The 8,401-nt window shown below is 36.7% G+C and overlaps 1 protein-coding gene across 2 annotated transcripts in view; it reads right to left on the reverse strand.

Annotated features, from left to right (window-relative positions):
- Nucleotides 1-8,401, reverse strand: part of LOC135196448 (protein fem-1 homolog C-like) — a 215,089-nt gene that overhangs the window by 22,744 nt on the left and 183,944 nt on the right. Inside the window, exon 2 of one of the 2 annotated variants that reach the window (XM_064223287.1) lies at nt 5,441-5,533. The exons of the other annotated variant lie outside the window; for it this stretch is intronic. The gene's annotated coding sequence lies outside the window, so the exon portion shown is untranslated. The remainder of the gene's footprint in view (nt 1-5,440; nt 5,534-8,401) is intronic. 2 annotated transcript variants of the gene reach the window in all.

The following is an 8,401-nucleotide window of genomic DNA, read 5'->3' on the forward strand; positions in this document are numbered from 1 at the left end:
ATTCATAAACGGGGACATATTCTCAATGGCGACCGAGAGACAATAGCCATCGCTAACAACTGCAACAGCGGCTCTCTTCAAAACTCAACTTAATAATGCACTCAAAGAAGGCTTTTCTATTTTTTTTATTTCCTAAATAGCTTCATATTAGGTTTACTCAGCTTTTTACTACTCTTGGTTATATTCTATTAAGATAAGTCTTCCTCTACTTGAGTATATATTTGAGTGACTGATATGCATTCACTGATTGTATGTATGTATGTATGTATGTATGTATGTATGTATGTATGTATGTATGTATGTATGTATGTATGTATGCATGTATGTATGATGTATGTATGATATATGAATATATATATATATATATATATATATATATATATATAATGAGTTATATAACTCAGTGTGCTATTTCCCCTATTATGACAAGATCTCAAAAAGGAGCAAGATACAAGTCTCAGCTCATCCTAAAAGAACGTTACGAACAAAATGCAATTCGTGTAACACTCAATTCTTAAATACCTAAAAAGGCGACTTGCCTAAAGTATCTGGTCAGGCAATCATTAACAGGTCATGCAACGAATCTCCAACATGAGAAGAGTCATGAAGCGTGGAGTTGTACAGTAACCAGCATTCCTTCAAAATCTTGTCGAGAAAATAGGCATAAATAAACATCTGATCTTCATGTACACATTGTGTGTTTTAAACACTATACATACAACTTTATTAGCTTGCTTGCTTGTATGGTGTTTATACGTTGCATGGAACCAGTGGTTATTCAGCAACGGGATCAACGGCTTTACATGACTTCCGAACCACGTCGAGACTGAACCTCTGTCACCAGAAATTGACATCTCCAACCCCTCAGTGGAATGCCAGAGAATCGAACTCGCGGCCTTGATTAGCGCAATGTTCGATAAATACGAAATCAAAATGGCATTATATACGTTTAGCCATGAAGATCATTTTTTCTGTTTTGAGAAAATATATATATAAATAATTGAAGTAGTTTTTACACTGGACGAGTTTTAATATGACATACCTACATGTATTAAAGCATTAAGTACAACTTTATTTGCGCTAAACAAAATAAATAAGGGATAAATATAGCAGCACCTGCCACCATGACGATTACTTTTACATTGGGAACAAGCACAACCAAAAAGAGTGTAAACTGAGCACGCATGCGTACACAATCCCAGAAAAAAAAAAACAATAACGACCTCAGGCATCCAGGAACCGGTATTCAGTGATCAGGAGTAAACGGGCATTGTAAGCGCTATAAAAGGATATGCCTCTTGCCCTCACGCCATTTCTTTCAAAAAGGGCAAATAGAAAAGCCTAATGAAGTCGGACAGCTGATAGGCCAAGCAGCCAAAGAATGCCATCAAACCCGTAATCCTGCCTCCTTCCTGACTGCATTCAAACTTCAGAGCCTGATTTAAACTTCAGAGCCTGATTTATTTTGCAGAGTAACACGGAAAGGTCTTTCATCACCGTAATCGTCTGTTTTATCCCTCTACGATAAAGACCAGGCACAGAGCTAACACGCAATCTTTAGCCAAGGCAAAATGCTGGGTAAGGATAATGTAATGCCCATTGATTAGTTAATCTTCATGCTTCCGCACAATTACCCAGCCAGTCTGAAAGCGAAAACGGAAAGCTCATGTTTCGATCAACAGGTCTCTCTCTCTCTCTCTCTCTCTCTCTCTCTCTCTCTCTCTCTCTAAGGAGGATAATCAGGATGGTTCGTATTGATAAAAGAACATTCAGTGCTTCTAAGGAACAGTGATTTTTAGTATTCTCATTCTCTCACATATACGTACTTACAGAAAGAATGATAATTACAGTTGATTTACTTAACAGAACACTACTTCAAGAAGAAAATGATGCATAAAATATTAAAGAAAGAGAGAGAGAGAGAGAGAGAGAGAGAGAGAGAGAGAGAGAGAGAGAGAGAGAGAGAGAGAGAGAGAGAGAGAGAGAGAGAAGCAAAAACTTAACATAGGGGAATGAAACTTCAGAATAAGAACTTCACATTGTGGAAGAAATTAGTTCCGGTTTACATCTTACTCGTTCGTGACAAAACACACATTCCACATAAACTGTATGCAACAAAAAAAAAATTAAAGCAATAAGGTTATATGTAATGTGTATCATCTTGGGCCAGCCCTTAATAAAAAAAATAAAAAATGGATTATGATGACCAACTGATTCGATGTCAGAAAATGTAAGGGAATGCGAACATCAAATACAAATAAACTTTGAGGTTTAAAATAAATGAACTAAAAGTTTCGCAATCGACTTGGAAAATTTTTTTCTCAGATTATTTAAGATCAATGTGAGCCAAAGTCTTAACTCCAGTAAAATAATGAGCTAAAGAGCTCTGGAATTAGAGTGATTAAGTGAGCAAGGAAAACATTTTGCCTTCACAAAAAGAAAACTAATTTTGAGAGAAAAGAAGGAAAACGTCAAAAATGAAAAAAAAATAATGAATAAAAATAAACAATGAATACGTTAAAAAATGAACACGTCCACAAAAAGCAAAAACAAACAAACAAAAACATGAAAACGTTCACAGAACCACACACACACGCGCAAAAGTCCTTTTGGTGAATCCCATCCCGTCACTCGAGTTCCTCGACGTCAACCTCTGTTTACACTTCATTTCCAGCCCAGGTACCAGCGACGGCAACCAAGGAAGGATGGAAGGATTCTTCCCTCCCAATGGGGAGGGAGAAAAAAAAAAAAAAAAAAAAAAAAAAAAAAATTTACCGGGTTGTATTGACAAGCGCCAAATCTATCACAAGACCGCAAAATGGTTGACTCGAAGTGTTTGCTCGTTCTGCATTTTCCCCCAATTGTGTTGACACGCGCACGGGGCAAGCTCGCCCTTCGCGAGTGGAATCCTGATGGCTCCCATCGACTCCAAGGTACTCTCAGGGACTCCGCGGAGTTTGTCTCTATTTTATTTCTTGGCAAATGCAGCTTGTAACAGTTGAAGATCTCGTGTTTATTTCACGATGCGTTTCGTCCAGGCAATTTTGCCTCTTCCATATACTTGATGATGCATTAATGATAGAAAAAACACACTTTCCACTATTATTGATTATATATATATATATATATATATATATATATATATATATATATATATATTATAAAACATAGCGACTGGGAATATTATTCTGCCTTAGTGACAGACACCATAATACATACACACAAACATTATATATATATATATATATATATATATATATATATATATATATATATATATATATATATATATATATATTTAACTTGTGACATTGAGTCAACCTCCCCTGCCTCTAATGCAAGGGTTCTTGAACCCTCTGATGACTCCAGACCCCCTAATGAATTGCTCTATAAAAATATTTATAGTTTTATATTGTTATTTATTAACAAAATGTTTCCATGTATACATTGGCACATTACAATCAATATACAAACATCCAGAGACAAAGTCCCATACCACAAGCATGTGGTTCGCATACCATCAAGAGGCATGGATAACCCCTCCTCCCTATTAGGACCCCTGCTCTAATGGAAACAAGAGGAGTATAAAAGGAAAAAAGCCTGGGAACTTCCACTGGGTAAAGCGTTTGACTCGCATTCTGATAGAAAGGCAGCTATAAGGGAAACCGAAAGCTTTATTTCAGAAATCTAAAGGAAACGGAAAGCTTGATTTAAGAAAGCTTGGCGTAAAAAAGAAAAAAAAAAAAACTTCCAAGAACTACTGCAACCCATGTAATAGATTAAAACACACACACATACACACACACTCAAAAAGACCGTTGCCGAAGTACTGCAATCCAGGATTATAATAGGTAAAAAAGAAATACAACTTTACAGAGCTATGGCAATCCATATAATAGATAAAAAAGGACCTTTTTCAGAAATACCGCAATCCATAAAATAAATGAATATAGACATTTGCAGAAGTATTGCAATCCATTTAGGTATTTATTGCCTTCTGGAGGAGTCATCCATAAACAAAGGGGATTCTGATTGACCATAAATGGATACAAGCTTTATGGATACTGAGAACCGACGAAAATAAATTGCGTTTGCATCTTACAAGGAAACTATTACTAGTCTGTTAATTACTGAAGAAGATACGATCCCAAGGTAAAAAAAATAAATAAATAAACAAATAAAAAATAAATAAATAAAAAACGGGGTTAATAACGTGTAAACTTCGGTAAAATCACTTCAATAAATAAATAACAATTCACTGACAGAACAAAGATGAAAACAAAAGCTACGTCAAGTAGGCACAATGACTTGAGTGCAACACAAACACGGCGTCCAAGTGTCACGGAAAACTTGAGAAGAAAATGGGCGTAACATGAGGAGCAGCACTGGCGCCGCGGAAGGGCATTGGGTGTGAGGGGCGAAGGGAAACGGGACCATCGACTATGCAATTGAGGTTACCATGGCAACTTGATTACCAAGGACGCCACTGCCTGCTAACTGGGCTAACCCGATTCGGACGAAATTCATTCGAACGCTACGCACGGATTACCCGAGCAGTTTGTCAGCGGTCAAGACGCAATCGAACACTTAATTCACAATTACAGAATACGTCTGGGAACTATACCTAAACAATCTGCAAATTCACTGCGTATTTACAACCCGTGCAGCGGCCGCATCCGCAAACGCAAAAAATTAGACGCTCTTAAAAAGAGGCTGCCGTCAGTTAAAACCCCGCAACCGGCATTCCCCCCCCCCCCTCCCCCCCCCCCCCGCCCACCGGCCACCTCCGCCCTCCCCCTCCCATCAAGACGAAGTCCTGAGTTATTAAAAATATCCTCCAATCATCTCTTTCCAAGACACATAATTTGGCACATGCTCCGGGGAATTCCGGCGCAGGTGGCGGGCCGTTGAGAGGAATTGAGATTTATAACGAGGTCATAAAAGAAGAAAAAAGGAAGAAAAAGAAAAAAAAAATTGAGAAAAGAAGTCAGCATCACCTGATGACGGAGATAATCTAAAGGAAGCGGAGGCGAACTTTTTCCTCGTTCTTGGAAATATTCCAATTTATGCTCACGGTATTTATGTGTCTCGTTCGCATCAAACCTCAGAAAATTCGACTTCATAAAATATACAGACTTCGCCGTGATTATAGAGAGAGAGAGAGAGAGAGAGAGAGAGAGAGAGAGAGAGAGAGAGAGAGAGAGAGAGATTGTACCTCAAGTGAAATTTATCGATAACATCTGTCAGACCTCATCCGAGGTGTAATAGAAAAAAAAAAAATTTAAGTCTGGCGACATAGGAGAAGACTTGATCTTAAAACAGTTAAGTTCATCTAAAAAAAATTAATTTTCTTCATAAAAAAAATTATGTAAGTAAAAAAAAAATTTATTCCCATTCGTTTCGTTCGTAATTCTTCAACAGAAGGTATAAATGTTCTTACATGTTCTTCCACATTTTTTTGTTCTTACCGCATCGCCAATATTTCTCTCACTTCTTATTAGATCAGTTTGAGCCAATTGCAATGAGTTCGTACCTGTAAGAAAAAGAAAGAAAAAGAAAATTAACAAAAACGTCTCCTCAAAAGGAACGTCGTGATACATTCACAACAATGCGAATTCAAGTCATTTCTCTTACTCTTTCAAATTCATTGTTATGGTTTTATTAACCGTACTTACGTTAGAAAAATAATATAATGGAAGGAGACCCTTTCTAACAAACTTTTCTTTTAAATGGAACAGAAACAACAACAACAACAACAACAACAACAACAACAACAACAACAATAATAATAATAATAATAATAATAATAATAATAATAATAATGATAATAAAAAATGTAGGCGAAGATACCGAGAAATATGGTAGTTACTTTTTTACAATATTTTGATAAAAATACAAAGGATTGTAAATTGCTTAACATAGATTTACAATAGACCCCTCTGCGGCATACTCATTTCTTTTCAATAGAATAATAATAAAAATAATAATAATAATAATAATAATAATAATAATAATAATATAATATTAATAGTGTAGACAAACAAGATTCCCAGAAATATAGTATATAGTTATTACTTTTCTATACGGTCTGGTTTAAAAAGCAAAGAAAATAGCATAAAATTATCTACAACAGACCCAGAACACAAACGAAGTTTTGCAGTTACTCAACATCCCAGAAGACTCATGAACACACCCTTATCTCAACCTTCTTCCAGGGACGCGGCGACAGGCAGTACAATCCTGAGCCAATTACTTGGGCGTGGCCAGAGAGAGAGACTCATCCTCTGAAGCCTATGCCGTACCTTCTGACCTTCTTTCTCTAGAGCCCCGAATCGAGAGACATTTCGTCTGATCAATGATCAAGCATTGATCCTCCTTTTGTTTTTTATAGCACAGTATAGTTATAGACAGAATTTGGGCCAAAGGGCAAGCGCTGGGGCCTATCAGGTCATTCAGCGCTGAATCTGAAATTGACAGTAGAAAGGTTCGGAAGGTGTAACAGGAGGATGAATCGAGCGACATTTCGTCTGATCAGTGGTCAAGCCTTCATCCTTCCTTTTTTTTTTTTATAGTAGAGTATAGTATAGAACACAGTATAGTTATAGATAGAACATAGAAATTTAGGCCAAAGGGCAAGCGCTGGGACCTATGAGGTCATTCAGCGCTGAATCTGAAATTGACAGTAAAAAGGTTTGAAAGATTTGACAGGAGGAAAACCTCAAAGCAGTTGCACTACGGAAAAATTGTTAGTATAGATTGGAAAGTACGAAGAAAAAGAGATTAAGAACGAAGGTACAGTAAAAGGAATGACAGGGGTTGCAGCTAGGGGCCGAAGGGACGTTGCAAAGAACGTTCAGTCATGCCTACAGTGCACCGCATGAGATGGACTGACGGCACTACCTCCCTACGGAGTATAGCATAGTTACTATAGTATAAGGATAGGTCGTAAAAGGTGCGCATTCGATATTATCACAATTAATATACTAAACATGACAAAAATATTTATATCCTATCACTGATTTTATCATTTAGTCCGGAACGCGACACCAATACGATAAAGACTATAGTACATTCACATCAACCGTGCATCTGATATCTAGGCCAGTCCCTTACGACGCTCCTGATTGGCTGCTGATAAACCAATCACAGGGCTGGAAACTCTCAAGTCTCTCTCTCGAGAGAGAGAGAGTTACTGAGAGTTTCCAGCCCTGTGATTGGCTTATCAACAGCCAATCAGGAGCGTCGTAAGGAGAGGTGGAACATGCATCCTACCCATGTGAACTCTCGAGAGAGACTGAGAGTTTCCAGTCCTGTGACTGGCTTATCAACAGCCAATCAGGAGCGTCGTAAGGGACTGGCCTAGACATCAAATGCACGGTTGATGTCTTATGCACCCTGGTGAAACCAGAAATATTAACAAACAATCTACCTTTCAAAATAAAAAAAAATTAAAAAAAAATAAAAAAAACAAAATAAAAACTTCCATTTGATTAGAATTTCTACTTGGTGTCAGCGACCACCTCCCATCGATTTCATTCCCACCTCAATTACTTCTACATACCAGGTTGAAAATGTAAGTAGAGAGAAAAAAATACACAAATAACCAACTACTAAATTGGAGCTGTTCTGGAGATTGCAAATGGTAACGAAAAACTTACCGAGGCAACTTTTCCAAACCTTTCTTCCATTGTCGTGTCTCGGTGCGAACTCTGAACTATTTGATTTCCAAAGATTTTGGAGTCGAAAGGTACACATGAAAATGAAGCTATATATTTGAAACAAGATGGATGCAGAAGATACTTCACTTGACAAGTATATTAAGAAATCCACGAGAAGTAAAGGGGACTCTTAACAAAAATGAATATACTATCCTAAATAATATATATCTATCATCTATACGTATAGCCATATGTGAAACCCAAAATATAGAGAACGTTTTATAAAATACCCTTAACATAATTAAGATTTAAAACTTTGGAACTTATTTACGAACAGACTTCTCCTTAATGCAATACGAAATCGAAAAATGAATATACTATCCTAAATAATATATATCTATCATCTATACGTATAGCCAGCCCTATGTGACACCCAAAATATAGAGAACGTTTTATAAAATACCCTTAATATAACCAAGATAAAAACTTTGGAACTTATTTACGAACAGACTTCTTAATGCAATACGAATTCGAACAGAAAAAAAAAAAAAAAAAAAAAAAAAAAAAAAAAAAAAAAAGTGCCATCTCAGCAATGAGAGAGGCACGTGGCATTATCTCATGGCACTGGATTTCCACAAACAGCGTTTAATAGTACCCAAGTCTATTATTTCTTATATCGTCTTAAAACAATCGAGATATAACGTATATATAACCCAAGACTCCGGATCCTTCTAGAATCATAC

The sequence above is a fragment of the Macrobrachium nipponense genome, chromosome 17 (genome assembly GCF_015104395.2).
Source record: "Macrobrachium nipponense isolate FS-2020 chromosome 17, ASM1510439v2, whole genome shotgun sequence".
Classification (NCBI taxonomy): Eukaryota; Metazoa; Arthropoda; class Malacostraca; order Decapoda; family Palaemonidae; genus Macrobrachium; species Macrobrachium nipponense.